Raw genomic sequence first — 16872 nt, 5'->3', positions numbered from 1 at the left:
GCCCAGCTGAAAAAGGCTCGAGATGAGAGACGGGCCCTGAATATAGCGGGACAGCTGAGGCGGGGTCATTTTACAGCCCTCTGTGCCTTGTCAGGCAGTGATGGAGGCGGACAGGCGGCGCGGGCAGAGCTTAGGCCTCTAAAGGACGCGGACAGGTGCCAGCTCGGCCGAAGGGGGGGCAGGCCGTACAAAAGGGAGCATGCGGGCCGTTTCAGGGCATACACCGGCGGCGGGGAGGAAGGAGCGAGCCAGGGGAGGCAGGCACGCTGGAGGTGTGAGAGGAAAAGGCACTTCGAGAGGAGAGGAGAGGAGAGGAAAGCCGAGGGGAGACGAGAGCAGGGCACAACACCAGTTATTGGTCGTGGCTGATAGTTTTATACGAATTCTCGGTGTTTTTACTTAAAAAGGGCAGCATTGGCCCTTTACGGTCCGGCTTTGGAAGCTATCGGCCCGTCCAGTACAAGCATTTCTGTGCTTTAAGGATGAGGGACGGCGCTCATTTTACTCTGTGGGAAATCCTGCAGATGTCAGAGGGGGGCGCCGGCTTCCGACTGGCTTTCTCAGTATTAAACAGAGAAACCCACCCCTACGGCCTGGGTACCTTAGGGGGAAGCTGTGAAGGAAGCGACAGAGACTGAGAAAGGTTGGATAACACGCAGACAAGACAGACAGGCGGTCAGCCGGATTGGGAAACAGACAGACATAGACCCGCCAAAAAAACGCCAGGGGGTCAAACTGACAGACAATCAGATAGACAGACCACCCGACAGGCACTCAGGCACGTAGACTCAGAGTGACTGACCAACAGAGACATTGTAAGCTCAGAGACAGAGAATAGAGTTTCTATGCCCAACTATAAGCCAGGAAACCTTCACATTTGATTTAGTGAGAGGACTCGGGCTGTATTAGTCCGAAGTGGCCTTTCCTGGTGGGGGGAGGGGGGAGGGGGAGGCAGATCCGTAACTCTTTGGGAAGGGAACTGAGGAAGCGCGTGGCTCCAACGAGAACCAAAGGCAAAGAAGGAATGGCAGCCCCCGCCACAGGCATGGAAGAGAAGCAGCGCGAGCTAGAAGGGGTTTCAGGCGTGCACGTGCGCTATGAAGGCAGTCTTCGAGACCCCAGCATTAGGCCAGGCGCGCCATGACGGACAACGCAACCCTTCTGTGACCCTGCGGACCCAGGCGCGAGCACCTGACGCTCAGAGCATGGCTGACGGACGACGCTTCAACGTGCAGGTAACCCGTCCTTTCTGGCTGCAGGGAGAGGGCGGGATGTGGCGGGAAGGGGGGCATGGCGTGGGATAAAAGGTTGAGGTGAAGTATATGTAGCTCTGTAGGAGGAGAGGCTTGGTTGTGCCATGCGAAAGCCAGACACCGTGTTTCTAGTTAACTTTTCAGTGCAGTACAATGCATTCTGGGAGTTGTAGTCTTACTTTGCCTCTGTTGGACCACGGAACTCGATGCATGCTTTGTAAACAAAGGTCCCAAATCGCAGATCTTTCTTTTCGCTACCGTCTTAGAGCATGTTAGTTACCTGAATATCCTGGCCCGATTTATGTTTGTAGTTTGTAGGAGCATGGCGTGCTTATTCTCGAAAACACACAAATATGTGCTTCGTACCCCTGGAAATTCATGATTAAATGACGCCAAAGCATGAAGAAGGACATATCAAGTCATAGAAAATGATTTGTGAATCAGCCCTACAGTTACAGGTGATATTTAGATGTAAGGCAAGATTAAGACACACCTACTCATAAAATGAGGTTTAGATTTGTGGATTTGATCTCCGATGGCCTTCTAATATGGCGTGTGGAGGCGACCTAAGGCACAATCAATGATTTCCTGCTAGAAAAGCGCCGGAGAACTGCCCTACTTGGGGTTTCTTGATGAACATGTTATACTGAATGACACCCCAATTAACAGAGTACGGAAGGTGTGAAACCACTACAGCTGCATGTGAGATCCTGCCCCCTCTTTAACAACGACACTTCAGTAAGAAACGAAAGGAGAACCACTCTGGCTGGCTTATTCACGGACTTTTAGCAAACTAATTATTTTCATTCTAATGTCTGGGGCTACACGTGGGAAAGAAAAATGCCATTTTGGAAGTGAGGTATGTTTTGCAATCACTCCAGGGATGCTTTATGCTGCGGACCCAAGAGGCACTGAAAACAAGGTCCGCCCACATTTTCAAGCACGTGGCAGTAGTGTTATTGTACTACTAAACCCTCAGGGACAGGATCATTTACTATTCTGCCTAAAGTTCTAGAATGTTTACGGTGATATATTTTTTTTTCGAATACCCCCTCGGTGCCGTTGCATAAAGCACTCCGAGGGTCCTGGAGAAAGATCAGTAATCTGGGCAGTATTAGGTGACTGGATCAGGGAGCCGTAAAATCAGAAAGGCGAGGAAGAAAGGAGGTGAGACCGAATGAAGGCGGAATGTAGAACATTGAGACCTGAAATCTAATCTCAGATTCATCACGTGACCAAAGTGTGTAATCTTGGTGAATTTAATGTCCCCTTTTCTTTTGTCTGCCAAAATAGGAGCTCTTTGAACGGGTAATTTCGCAATAATTCAGGTTTTAATTTTTTTTTATTACAAAAGCACTTTGTTACAGCCGAGTATTCGTCCTATTTTAAACGTTATCCCGGAACCCCTCGTCGGTGGGTTTTCTTGTTTCTCCATAATATGGAGTGACTGCCCTCAACGCACTTGAAGCCCCCTCGCTTCTGCCTTCCCTTTCAGGGCAGTCTCTGTCACTGCATTCTAAGCTCGAAGTGATGATGTCAGCAGACTGTTTCGTATTTATATTCATGCAGTCAGCGTATTTCATTTGGGAATGTGTACTGCGTGGCATAAAGCCTGCGAGCCCCACCCTCAGGGTGCAGCTGTTGGATGAGCGGTGCACTGCAGGGGGTTATATTGCATTGGAGAGACGGGCTGAGAATGATGACGTAGGATAGGTCGTTCCAAGGCCGGGCAGGAGCAGGGTGTTCTTAGCTCCTTCGGAATCTTGAAGTGGTTACTTTGAGATGTTAGGTCAATCTTGCGTGCCAGGGGAATGGTCACTGCAAGGGCAAATACCAGTGCCACACTGCCACTCTGACATTTCCAGAGTGGGTTGGGGGCTCGGAGGGGCTGCTTTCAGAGCAGGCTGGCATGCCATGACCCGAGCATGTCCCCATGCCCCATTCTAGTCACAGACTCCTGCCGTGTGCGGCTGATTTCTGCATTTTTGCCCGGGGTCATTTTGGTTCCCATTCTGGCCTTGGGAAACAGCCTACGGTGTCTTTAGTGGTCTATTAAAGGAGGGGAGAGGTGGCGAGGTAACATCACATGTAATTCAGTAAGCAGGGGCAAAAACGACAAACATCAACGGGTCCTGCCCTTTCTAGTATGAAGCCTTGAGCCCACCAGCCGTGTTTCTTCCCAAGACACTTACATTTCATATGTATGTATATGTTTATGCCACAAACCTAGCCAAAAGGCGGCAGAGTGGTGTACACGGTCAAAGGCAAGCTGAAAGAAATTAAAGTCAATGAGTAGAAGGAGGGGAAGGTGAGTTGTGGACACGCTTGTTTATATGTAGGGCTGGTGAGGTTGATGTCATTCACAGCAAGGCTTTGGGTACATCAATTATTATTATTTGTGGTAGAAGTATCAGTAGAGGTAGCAGTAGTGTTAAAAGTATTATAAGTAGTATCATTTATTTAGAAATAGTTAAAGTTGAAGTAGTCATATTAGAAGTAGAGGTATTGACATTACCACTATCAGCATTATCATTGTAGTTGGATTCCCCTGTAATCTGAAATATTTTATTTGCTGTAAATTCCATTTCAGAATTTGCTCTCCTATCTGGACTCTGTTTCTGAATGATGTCCCTTGGCATAGACCGTGGAACCCTGGACGGTTCCTTTGGTGACGTCGATGGTGGGGACAGACTGGGCCCGCCCATTTAAACCCCCCTGTGAAACATTGCTCATCTCGTATTGGCCCGTACCATCTTTCACCCTTGAGGTCCCAATTCTGATCCACATTTTCCAAGCCTTCTAGAAGTAATTGTGTGATGCCGGTTTGCGATCTATTTACAGCGGAGGCTGGTGAAAAGGCTGCGAACAGCTGTGTGTGGCGAGCAGGTGGTTTTATGAAGCGGGTGCTAATTATAGCTTGGGTTCGTGTGCACGCTTTGGCTACCCAGTGTAGGATCATACCCTGTAAGGGCATGGATAGAAACAGACGCTGGAGCGACTGTAGTCAAAGAGTCCTCTGCAGACTCCGCACACTGGAACGCCAAGCCGGTCCTTTCCCGCATCACTCATGATAGCCACCATCTCTAGTACATGAGCACCACAGAATGGCGCGATGAGGCTCCAAAGCAGCACAGATATGCTTCAAAGTAATCACCGGTGCTGTTCCCCACCATCTTCCTTTAGTTTTAGTGCGTACAAAATCACCAAAATCCCTTATCACAAGGATCACAAACACACTGTAACATTCTTCTCTCTCCATAACTTCCACAAAATGGCCCTCTCTAAGTGGCAGTATGAGGCCCCTAATGAGGACTCCTAACTCAAGAGGCATCTTGTATATCTATATACTTGCTAGTGTTAGGCTGCAAACTATACAAACATCCCTAAGAGTATTGTAGACCCCAGCAGGCTGAATTGTATATCTGTCTTCAAGTAGTGACCGATCCAGGAAAACACTGTACACTACATATGTACATCTTTAGCAGTATTTATACACTAGCATAGTAGACAGTGTGCTGGTATGTTTTACATACTTTATGTAATATCTTGTAGCAGCATGCACAGGTCGCTGTAGTTTTTACCTATATACGTATAGGTGCATGGTATACCCTGCCATGCTACATATAAATGTCTACTGGATATCTGTCATTGTACGTTTTACAATTACATGCTATACTGTATTCCTGTTTACATCCCTAAAAACTCATATGTATGTCTGTCTAGCTATATGGTATACAGATCTGTTTGCAATCTTATAGTATACTTTTCCAGGCTACATCTGATGGAATAATGCCCTATTAACATTTACGCTGTGTGCTCGGAAGTCTATACCATATGTGTGTGTGTAAACACATATCTGTAATATATATCTGTAGTTGTTTTATTGACCCTCACAGTCTCTAATGTATACCTGTTTACAAGTAACAATCTATTTTACCCAAGCAGACTTTTCTGTACACCTGTATACGGTGTGGCATAGACTTCCTGGCTTTATTGTACACCTGGTCGCTAGTAACCCTCCAGGGCCAAATCTATTTGAAAACTTCCCAGATAATTCATGAAATTCATTCAAACACAATGGATTTGAAGGGGCTGTTGGGGGTAACTTCCATACTTTTTTACTTACATTATCTCTTGAGGATTGATAACGACTGCATGTGTTAATGTATGCCGCTGTAGCCATAATCAAGTTGTTTAGTTACTCAGAGTGTATGGCACACCTGCATCCATATGATTATACCGCATTCTCCGCATACATCATCAACAAGAGCACGGTGTATAACAAAGTTCTAGGATGTGTGAATGGACATCAATGGGATGGTGCATTATAGCATGAGATCGCTACTGGCCTCGCTAACAGCCCCCAAGAAGCCCCCAGGTCCAACAACAGTTGGTAAGTAACCCTAACTCCTTGATAACTTATCTAGTGCATCATGTATACAAGAAGAATTAGGAAACTACAAAAGACTGTATATTTATTCTCTCTTTGATTCGTATTTTCTGCAATGCAGTTTTAATGTGCAGACCGTCAGTACCTACACACATCTAGATAATTTATAATTGATTAGCTGGTTTTATCCCAGATTTGACCCCAGGTGTGCCGGTTCCATTTAATTGTAAATTAGAGATTCACAAAACATTTGCAAATTCTCTTGAAAACCTCTGTGGCAGAGTCAACAATTGGTAAGTAATAGGAGACAGCTGCTCAGGGTCCAGCAGCTGCCCTGCCAAGGCGGGCGCTGGGGAATGTGTAGGAAGTGAGGGTAAGGGTCCTCCGACATGCAGAAGTGTGCATTCAACAAACCTTTTGTGCTGCGTGTAATCTTGGCTATCTTGGCTCACACTGGCGAAAGTTGATGAAACGAGCAGGTGAGGTGTGGATCTCGCGGGGAACACGGATTCCGCTACCAGGAGAGGAGAGCTGCTCAGGTGGGGCCACATGCTTCTTTATATCCCCATATGAATTATTTTATTATGGAATGTAAGGAAGTGTGTGGTTTCGCTGAGGTCATCATCGGACAGCACTGGTAGTGTATTCTGTTCTTTGTGTCAAGCGGTTGTTTTCCTCATCACATGGGGGCATGCGGGAAAATATATGCGGCGAGGTGAAGGGCCAGCACGCCTGTGGGGCCCGCCTGGTCAAGAAATGTGCACAGGTGCTGAAATGGTGGACTCCAGACGGGCCTGACTTCCATGAGTGACATCGGTACAAACCAGTACAACGCCGAAACAGGCCTCTCCTCCAAGAAAAGTGTCACAGATCCACATGTGGATATCAGGAATTTTCTCAGAAGGTCAGTCTCTTTGAGAGGCAGGCAGAGTTGTGAGCAGTCAGTCACTCCTGTCTCACTTGACATGTGAGTGACTCTGTCCGCTTGCCTTTCAGAGCCATTGGCCTCTTAGAAAATGCAAACTCTGTCAAGGACCACACGACAGAAGACTTTAGAGGCACTCACAAAAGTTCTGAAGTGCATTTGCAAATGTTTCGTGAAGACATAATTTACACCTAAATGGAACTGGCACACCTGGGGTCAAATTTGTGATTACGTGTGCTAATCAATTTGAAATTGTTAAGATGTGTTTAGGTACTAATGTCCTGCACATTGAAACTGTGTTGTAGAAAATACAAATAAAAAGTAATGTCTTTTGTACTTTGCTAATTCTACTCGTGCATATATGACATACAATATAAGTTATTAATGAGTAGTGTTACAGAAACATGTTAACTTTCTGTGTGAACTCAAAATCTTTAATATAGGTATTTATGCCAGGTGTAAATAACGGATACCAATTTCGGGTAGCAATGTAAATTTTTGTAAATTCGTATACAGTCATAACTTGCTTACTGTTAGTTGTCCATTAAGTATTTTTGGAAGTGTTTTTTGTGACTCGAGTCCTTTGTGAATCGAGTCCTTTGTGTGCTTTAAATGTTGTTGTTATCTGTAGGGATGATTGACAAAGGCTGTAGAGAATTTGAAAAATTGGCACCTTGTTCGAATTACTCAAATATATATTTTTTCCTTTTTTGATAAATCGTACAGATCACCTTGCACTACACAAGTAATTTACATTTACATGGTGCTAAATCCTGATAAAATTGAATAAAATTCACTCAAAAGAGCATTGTGACCCCAGCCCCAAATGATGTCCTTCGTTGACTAATGTGAATGGTGTTACTCGTTGTTCCCACAAGAATGCCTCCTTCATTTAGAATGTGCAATTTTGTAAATGTAGGGACAAATGTGACTGTTTTCACTTTTCAAAGGTAAAGGTTACTAAATCAATATATTGATATATCCTGCAGATAGCTTTTAGCTGTCTGTTGTCAAAGACCTGCTGTGTACAATACTAATACTTGGAACGCACTTTGTGTCAGCACTTTACTTAATACTGGTTGGCATTCTTGTTAGCCTCGTTTGCTTCTGATTCGATGGCTTTCATTCTGCTTCTTTTGTTAGCCCCTCCCCTGGAGAACCACGGGCCCGATTCACAGAACTAACTTAAGACAACATCCTAAACTTGCTACCAGTTTGGTATTCACAGAAGACGCTTACTCACTTCGGTATTCACAGAAGATAGGAGTCCTAACTTTAGGACTCCTAAATGCCTTCTGTGTATACCGAAAGTCTTAAAATTAGGATTTTTCTCAGTTTAGGTGCAGTAAAGTTAGGACTCCTAACTTTACTACTCCTAAACTGAGAAAAATCCTAACTTTACGGCTTTAGGTATACACAGAAGGCATTTAGAAGTCCTAAAGTTAGGAGTCCTAACTTTACTACTACTAAATTGAGAAAAATCCAAATTTTAAGACTTTCGGTATTCACAGAAGTCTTTTAGGAGTCCTAAAGTTAGGAGTTCTAACCTTACTACTACTAAACTGAGAAAAATCCTAATTTTAAGACTTTCGGTATTCACAGAAGGCATTTAGGAGTCCTAAAGTTAGGACTCCTAACTTTACTACTACTAAACGGAGAAAAATCCTAATTGTAAGACTTTCGGTATTCACAGAAGGCATTTAGGAGTCCTAAAGTTAGGACTCCTAACTTCTGTGAATACCGAAATGAGTAAGTGCCTTCTGTGAATACCAAAATGGTAGTTAGTTTGGGATTTTGTCTTAAGTTAGTTCTGTGAATCGGGCACCCAGTCTCTATGATCCTTTGGATCGCTCGTATCCAGCACTTCCTGGGAAGGAATGCTGATTTCACGCTCTCTTTCCCCTTTACATCTCTATCGCCATGCTCTCTGTGTTTCTCCCCTCCCATGCTCGTCCATTGCTTCTCCTGTCTCTTCTGCTCTAATTTTCTTTTTATTTATCTCCTATATCTAGCATCTTCTCAATTGTTATCCTGCCCCTCCTTGCCCCCCATTGCCCCCACCTCTCTGAGATATTCACTCGCTCCACCCAGCCAGGCCTCTGCTCCCCCGTTACCTCCCCACTTCTCCCGGTTACATCTTATTTAAACATCTTTTGGGTGGAGCTAGCAGCTGTAATATGCTGCTGGGTGAACCTTTCTAAACAATCACTTTCTGGGCACTTTTTCTGTTTTACCCACACCAGCAGCACCATTTTGTAACTTAAGTCGAAAAAAATTGCAGCTGTGTCATGCATGTGTTATCACACTGTGGGCAAGAGCCAAATTACTGCTGCTTTATCACATATGCAGACTCATTGATCATCACTCTGTAGTGTCATGATGCATATGTGCGCATGCGTATCAAACATGCCTGTACATCATCACGCTTCACTTTTTTTGTCTTTTTGCTCCTGTTGAACTGCTCACAGCTTCAGATAAAAACACAAGCGGAACTTATTTTCTTTGGCAAATTGCACTTAGAACAATTGACTTTTTAAGTGCAGGAAGCGCTTTGTTTTTAGGGCAAAACTAATATAACTTTCGACAATTGTTTCCCCACACTGTTTCAGGTGAAGCTTCTGACTTACACCAGGCTGATTTATTGTGTAGAACAAGCGGTGTCCACAATAAGGCTGTTAGAGCCACATCCAAGGCATATTTTCAGGATATCCACCAAAGGTAATATCACCCACTATGAACCTAATTGGAGCTCATTTATGTAGTCAGTCGTTATCCTGAAAATCTGTCCCTCCCCTGTAGGACACCCCTTATGTAGAGACACAGGCTGGACCATAGTGCTTCTGTTATGTGAAATAGAAAACCTACTTTAAGTACCCTAAGCACTCGGTGGTCACATTACTGAGTATGTCCACTTCCTGAGGAGTTGTCTAAACATGGAATTGCACTTTTATTGTGTTTTGTGAATCAGCCCCATTCTACTCCTGTAAATTCCTCATCTGTTGTGAGTGTAAGTACTCTTGAGAGCAAGATTTTCTCTGTGGGTTTTTGTGAATTGGTGCTTAGAAACAAGTATACTGCGCTATAAAGCGCCATAGAAAAACAAGTTATTATTACTATGATGGCCAGCTTCAGCTGACATCTGTATCAGCACTTCTGTCCCTCATCAGAAGCTGTTGTCTCTGCATGATCTAACTTAAAGTTTATAGTTCCCTTCTGGACCAAATTTTATTCTAGCTAGTCCACATCTCTTCCTATATGCGCTGTGAAATGGTCACAGCAACTTTGTAGGCACGTCACAAATCAAATACATGAATACATAAATAGATGGGACATTATATCATGCCATACAGTTATATCACGCCTGTAGAGTGTAGGAGCGGCAGTACCAGCTTCTTTTCATAAACTGATGCAACTGGTCTGTTTCCTGTGGATTAAGTGCGTATGCAAGAATTAAACATGGTAATAAAATATATTTTGAGAAGCCACTGGCCTGTCAATCTGCAGACATAAAACACAGATGCTCAGAGGGGCCTTGCAGGCTTAGAGAAATGCCTCCTTTGTCCTTATTTCGAAGCAGGGCCACGTGCCCCTGTGTGCAGCTGCTGCAGGACTGGGGGGGTTGCCAGGCCCTGGAGGCTGACTGACAGCTGGCAAGAGAGTTGCCGGAGGAGGACAGCTCTTTGCACCACATCACGCTGTCAATGGGAGAGGGAGCTGCCAGATGTTTAGCGTTAGAGCACTCTGCTGGGGCAGTTCACTTAGGAGGGTTGATATCCAATGATAACTATTTTAAACCCCTGAACTAATCCTAGGCACTGCCCATAGGCCATTGTCAATTGAATTATTGTATATCTGCAATGATAGGTCCACATATCTGGTCCGGTCTGTAAGGTATTGAGGGTTGGGAGCGATTGATCCTGTCGATGCACTCGCGTAACCCTACTTCAAATGTGCGGCAGCGGTCGAATGCTGGTTGGTACCATCATTTTGAGGGTGAAGCTAGAGAACCGTTTGGTCGGAGTGGGGAGGCGCAAGTACCACATCCACCTCAAATTACAGCCTACACCAAGCTATTGACCAATGCCATCTCAAGCTCTGTGTGTATGATTGCACTATTGGTAGAGGAACCTTTTAGTTGGCAAAGTATGCCCAAACTAACAGCCCTGCCAAACACCACAGTTACATGCATCATAGAACCACTGTTATAAACCAGCATTTACAGGTCACCCTCTCATATACAGAACGTTGTTTCATAATGACCTGCCAGGCTTGTAATGTAAAGATAGAGAAAACTATAACCCGGCCAGCAATTAAATCAGTCAATATAAAATGAAGCGAACACCCAAAAAAGGAATACTTTTGTGGATATTTGAGAACATTTTGCAGAAATGCACATAAAACTACTTCTGTAAAAATCAGAAGGAGGTGACTTTACAAGTTTGACAATTGTTCCCATAGGAATCTAAGGGAAAGAATTTGTCTGTATGGTAAACTGTGCTCCCCGTGAAGGAATAAAATAAAATGTCCCTGTGAGTTCCTGTAAGGTGTTGCAAATCATTAAAACTAGGCCTAGATTTATGATCATATTATTGTTATGACATTATTAACATATTTCCCAGATAGGTTTTAGCCCTGTTGATCTTTTTATTTGCTCTTAGACATTTCTATTTCCGATATTTGTTTTCTTTATGTTTTTTTATTGATTTCCTTTCACAATTCTTTACATCACATGCATCCTTTTGTGACTCATTCACTCATAGGGAGTCTTTAAGCCCCCAGAGTGGCTTTGTTCTTGGTTCCAGATGGTGAAGTGCAGGTTTGTCCAGAGCTCTTGTTTGTTCACTTATAGTGGGCCTCTATATTTTCCATCAGAAGCTGCTGTCTCTGCATGATCTAACTTAAAGTTTATAGTTTCCTTCTGGACCAAATTTTATTCTAGCTAGTCCACATCTCTTCCTATATGCACTGTGAAATGATCATAGCAACTTGTAGGCACGTCACAAATCAAATAAATAAATAGATAGATAGGGGGACTTTAAGTTCTCTACAAGATGATAATATTGTTCTTCAAAAGTTGGTTTCTTCTGAGTAGAGTGATGGGTTTTGTACAAATGTCAGCAAGTACAGAGGTGGGTGAGGATCAGATGGGAAGTGGAGAAAAGGTGGAATGAGAAAGCCACAAAGGATGAGGAGGGAGCATGAAGAAAGAGGAGCATACAGAAAGAGGTGGAGCATAGAGGAAGGGTATCTTTGAGACAGTGGAGGAACAGAATGGAATTGAAGGACATAGAGAGGAATCGGGTGGGGACACAGAAAGGGGAAGAGTACACGGAAATAGCATGGTACAGACAGAGAGGTTCAAGCAGAGGAGCTAGGACGTGTATAGAGATTGCACCGAGGGAGTGGTCGGTGCTTATCCTGCAAAAATATAAAGTACAGGGGTCCAAAAATAGAAGCCGTTGCCACTGCTGCTGAATTTTAGGATTGATGAATGCCAATGCAGACTAGTCTTCAATTCTCCTCTTTCTTCCACCACACTAAACTTTCGGTCTCTTTATGTCACTCTTGCAGGTTCTTTTGCATCCACACTTTCTCCCTCTCTCCCTGTTTTCCTATATATCTCCTTCTCCTTTTACCCATTTCTACCTCCTTTCTCCTGCTCCTGATCTATCTTATGCTAAAGAATAAGTTGAGGTCCTCAAAAATGAGTGTTGGTGACCATCACCTGCAACCACTTGCGTGCAGGAGAAGCAGAGCCAAGAGGGAATGCAGTAAGAGAAGAGCAGAGGGAAGGGAGTTGTAATGCTTGCACTTGGGGAGGCAACAAGTTGTTTAAGTGAAAAAACAAATAGGGGAAGCCAGAAAGTGTACAGTGAGAAGTGAGACAAGTACAAAGAGAAGGAAGGCAATAGTGGGGAAAAGAGAGCAGAGCACAGAGATAAAGGAAACCGTAATGATAACGGGGGAAAAGGAGACAAGACGAAAGTAGTTCTAATAACATATTTGAAGATAAAAAAAAAGATGGTTTAATAGTCGTTTTTTTCATTATATGCTGCTTTTGTTATTTGCAGGACTTGCCTTCTTTCAGAGATATAACAATTAATTTTTTTCATCACAGGTGATAGCCGCTGATTCATCTTGCAAGCAACACGGTCTCCGAGAGCTGCGGGCTGCTATGGCTGGTCAAACGGAACCAAGTCCATTTTCCCTGGAGGTTTGGTCCCCTTCAACCAGCTATAGCAGTGCTGTTCACACGTACTCTCTCTGTCCCGAAGAAGACCAGGCGCGGTCATCTGAGCAAGGCGGGCCAGCACATGATGGGCTAGATGATGTGACGCAAAAGTCTGCGCTGTGTTCAATTCTTCTTTATCCTTAACCGGTTTTCTTTGTTGGACGTAATGTCAATATCATTATTATGGTATGTGCTGCTGCTAAGATATCATATGTTAACACAGAGGTAATTGTTTTATATGAAATCACATGAATCTCTTTATATTAAAGATTGTGGTCTTTTTTTTTTAATGCACTTTTATTTTAAAAATGGTGTAGCGCATGACAGTACACAGATTGAGCTCAAAAAGATGGTGTTTTAGAAATATTATCCATGTGACTCAGTTAATATTTCAATTTTTATGGTTTTAATTAAAAGCTAAATACAGTTATTAAAGACGAACCCAGTGACTGTGATCTCCTGTGCCAGACACTTACTCCAATGTTTATACAGACCTTCTACAGGGCACTTCTTTTGATACTTGTGCCTTATATTTATGACATTTAATATTGTCATGTATTCTGTAGACATATTATGATGTATATGTTGGTCAATAGTGTGGTAAAAAGATTATTAGAGGAAATATAGGGTAACATTTTCAGTTTTCAAGCTAATTTAACTATTGGATCTGTCATTCCTGGCCAGCCAGGCTTAGTATTTGGAGGGAATTTGCCACATCCACAGTCGAAAAAGAGGATGTTTAAGAGGCCACACTGACTGGTGAATGCTGCAGAGGCAAAAGAATAATACATTAAGGCGATAACATACATCACCATCTCTGAACATGGGTCTCAAGGTATATATCTGAATACTTTTCAGTCTTTAGAATCTCCCTACTGCCTAGACATACCTTGATCTCCTACTTTAAGCAGCCACGTCTGGCTAGCCAATGCCTAATTTGTAGAAAAATAAGTCTCAGGGACCAAGTAAGGAGGCCTCTGCAGCTTCCACCGCCCATTGCCCCTGCCAGCGCAGCAAATGACAGTACCAACAAAACAACTAACCATCACACTCCTACAGGTGTGACAGTTCAGTCCATTCAAGGCCCCCAAAGCTGTAAAAATGGCTTGGCCAGCAAATATTAGTCATTTTAATGTATATTGAACAAACAACTTTTGTTGTGCTCATCTCTAAATTAGTCAAACAGCGCAACCATGTGGCAGACTGCCATAAGTACAATTTTTGACAATTAAGGGCCAGTGCAGAGTACCGGAGACCACCATCTCAAATTAAGCACTGGACTAGCCCCACATGTGCCAGGACTCCCTTAGTAATGTACAGAGGAGAACCTGATTTTCATAGGACCTATCAGCATCACTGGGATCCGTGAGCACGGATATTTTCGACTTACATAAGCTTATACCATTGCATTGGTTCAAAATGTAGTACGAAGAACAAATTACCTTGGGGACACAGTGGAGCGAAATAAATAACAGCTTCACATGTAACACTTCATTCTAGTATCAATATATATCACTTGAGGCACTCTGTAAAAAGTAATTTTAAATTGAAAAACTTTTAATATGTTCAAAACAAACCTTTTTGAATTCACTGGAAATACAAAGTAGAATAACCCTAATAGTTTCTGATATGTTCTTTTCAATGCCATTTACGCCTCTAACAATGGCTATTTTTAATCCCTCAGCCTACGGTTAATAGGCTCAGACATTGGTGGTAAACACATACTGATTAAATAAACCATGCTGTCAGCAATTTTTCGGATAAATAGTATAGGTCTGTCTTCAACAGGACAAAATACCTTCACAAAAAAAGATCACAGATTTGGAACAATTCTCTGTGTGCAGTTTGCTTGTTCATAGCACATCTGGAAAGTGAAACACCGAACAGCAGTTGTGGTTTGGATATGGTATTACTATGAAAGCGTTTATAATTAAGATCATACAGCATTACTAGAACTGTACCAGGAAGAAATACACCAGTCTCTTTATAGAGAAGGTCTTCCAATAGTTAATCCAGTACGCATCATAGAATAATATTGTTATTAACTGTAGCGTTTAAGGCAATATTGATATTTCTATCAATTTGTAGTGTAATACTCAGTATCTTGCCCAGGGTAGTTATTCAATAAAGCACGGTAGGGCAGCAGCATTAGGGAACCATGTAGTGTCGGCACCAAATTACATAAAAGGTCAAAAAAATTTATTTTTTCAGAGAATGAGTGGCTCTATAGAAACAATCTAGATTTTTCCTGGTCGCTGAAAATGCTCTTTCCGTATTGTTTCAAAGGTAGGGGGCATATACTGAGTTAGCCAGGCAAGAGGTACATTTTCTTAAAAAGGAAATTTAAAAACAGTATGTGACCTAGCCACAACGATGCGTTTATTAGATGAGCTATTCTTGGTGGATTCAAGACCCATAGGTTCCTTACGCGGACATTACAACTGAAGCGGATTCTTCCCTAATCATGAAGCATGACCTAATTATAATTTGGGCGCCCGGTTTTACGGTGTTTCTTAATTTATTTAACATTTCCGTCTGTATTTATCCATAGTAATTTTTTTGCCATCGTATTGGTATTAATCCATTTTTATTTTGTGTTTTGCGAACAGATGATATGATAACTGGTATATTTACACATTTGTTTAACAGATAAATGCGCCCTCATCTACTGATGCCTGTCAGGCTTTAGCACAATACACAGCCAAAAATAATAAACCCACCTTGAAAATGTGCCTAAGAGCACAAATTCATATTGAAATATTTTTTTAAGCAAATCTCAACGAACTTTGTAACACCCCATGCTGCCAATATGTACAGCTATTGGCCTGAAAGTCTTTAATCTCAGCATGAAGAGTTACTCAGAAGAAGCCAAATTAGCTTTTAAAACTAAATACAGACTGGAAACACAATGTTTTCAGTCTGCATTTATCTGTAAAAATCAGTAAAAAAAAGAAAACAGGGAGCCCTAATTATAATTTACAATGTGGAAAAGAGAAATGCAAGTTTGGTGATAACAAGAAAATAGTAAATATTAATTTCTGCTGGTTCCTTTTATTCTGTTTGTCAAAGATACATGCATGCTTTGTAAAATTAGATAAAGAACAAGCCGTTATTACTGTTTGCTGATTTCAATCTAATTGCATTTTACAACGATTCTCTCAATTGCCTGAACATTTAATGAAGTTCCTCAAAAATATGCATCATTTTATTCAAAACATGTTACACGTCTGCTTAAAAATTAGAGGCAAGAAAAGTTGTGTAATTTTTATTTTATATCATTTCCTGTTTCAACACAATAAATTCATACCTGAGAATGTAGTACTCGGCTCTATGACTTCTATGATGAACCATGTATTTTCTAAATGGCGTAATGTTTTATAAAACTGTCTTTACAGGGAATGTTCCATTTGTAGTTTCAGCAGGTAAACATAAAGACTGGTGCCAAAGTCCATAGAAAGCTAAACATGGCTGTCCATTGGCTCCCAACAGAGCCTCTAAAACATGTTGGTGTTTAATGCTTCTGTGACTGAAACTGAAGCACAGTCAGGTTTTGATCCTGGGTCAAAGGCATAGTTTGGAGTGAAAAGTCCCCCACGGAGATACAGAGGTAGCGGTACACCCATGGACAACGTCACAAAGATTGAGTCATTCTCAAGGCCAGATGGGACATCAAGCAGATGTGACATTGACAGCGCCCAACTCAACAATTATTGACCTTGAAAAGACTTACCGATCATTGGGGACCTGACAGCTACCCTTAAACAAGCATTGGCATAGCCAATAGGTTTCACTTTTGGGACCTTGTAAGTATTAGTTATGCAGCACAATATCCTTGGTGCAACAACATCAACTGTTGCATGGCTAAACACTTATAAGGTCCCAAAGGCGAGACCTATTGGCTATGCCAATGCTTGTTATCTTTGTCGGTGCTCACCTCCTTCCCCTGTTGAGAAGTCTGAGCACCCTTCTTGGGGTCACTCTCGCCAAAAAGAGACTTCACTCTTACCTAGACGATAGATTGCAGATTGTCTGTCTTCCTCCTTTCACCTCAAGCTAAAAAGAGCTGAAGTAC

At 42.5% G+C, this 16872-nt stretch overlaps 1 long non-coding RNA gene across 1 annotated transcript; it reads left to right on the top strand.

The window, feature by feature from the left end:
* Window positions 1–218: 218 nt before the first annotated feature.
* On the top strand, window positions 219–16118 carry LOC146816598 (uncharacterized). Its single transcript, XR_014962921.1, has 2 exons — window positions 219–1235; window positions 12687–16118. It is a non-coding gene; the product is annotated as an uncharacterized LOC146816598 (long non-coding RNA).
* The last annotated feature ends 754 nt before the right edge of the window (window positions 16119–16872 follow it).

The sequence above is a fragment of the Triturus cristatus genome, chromosome 6, assembly GCF_964204655.1.
Source record: "Triturus cristatus chromosome 6, aTriCri1.1, whole genome shotgun sequence".
In the NCBI taxonomy this organism is placed as follows: domain Eukaryota; kingdom Metazoa; phylum Chordata; class Amphibia; order Caudata; family Salamandridae; genus Triturus; species Triturus cristatus.
The sequence above is the reverse complement of the archived record's forward strand: the minus strand, read 5'-3'. Positions and strand labels throughout refer to the sequence as shown.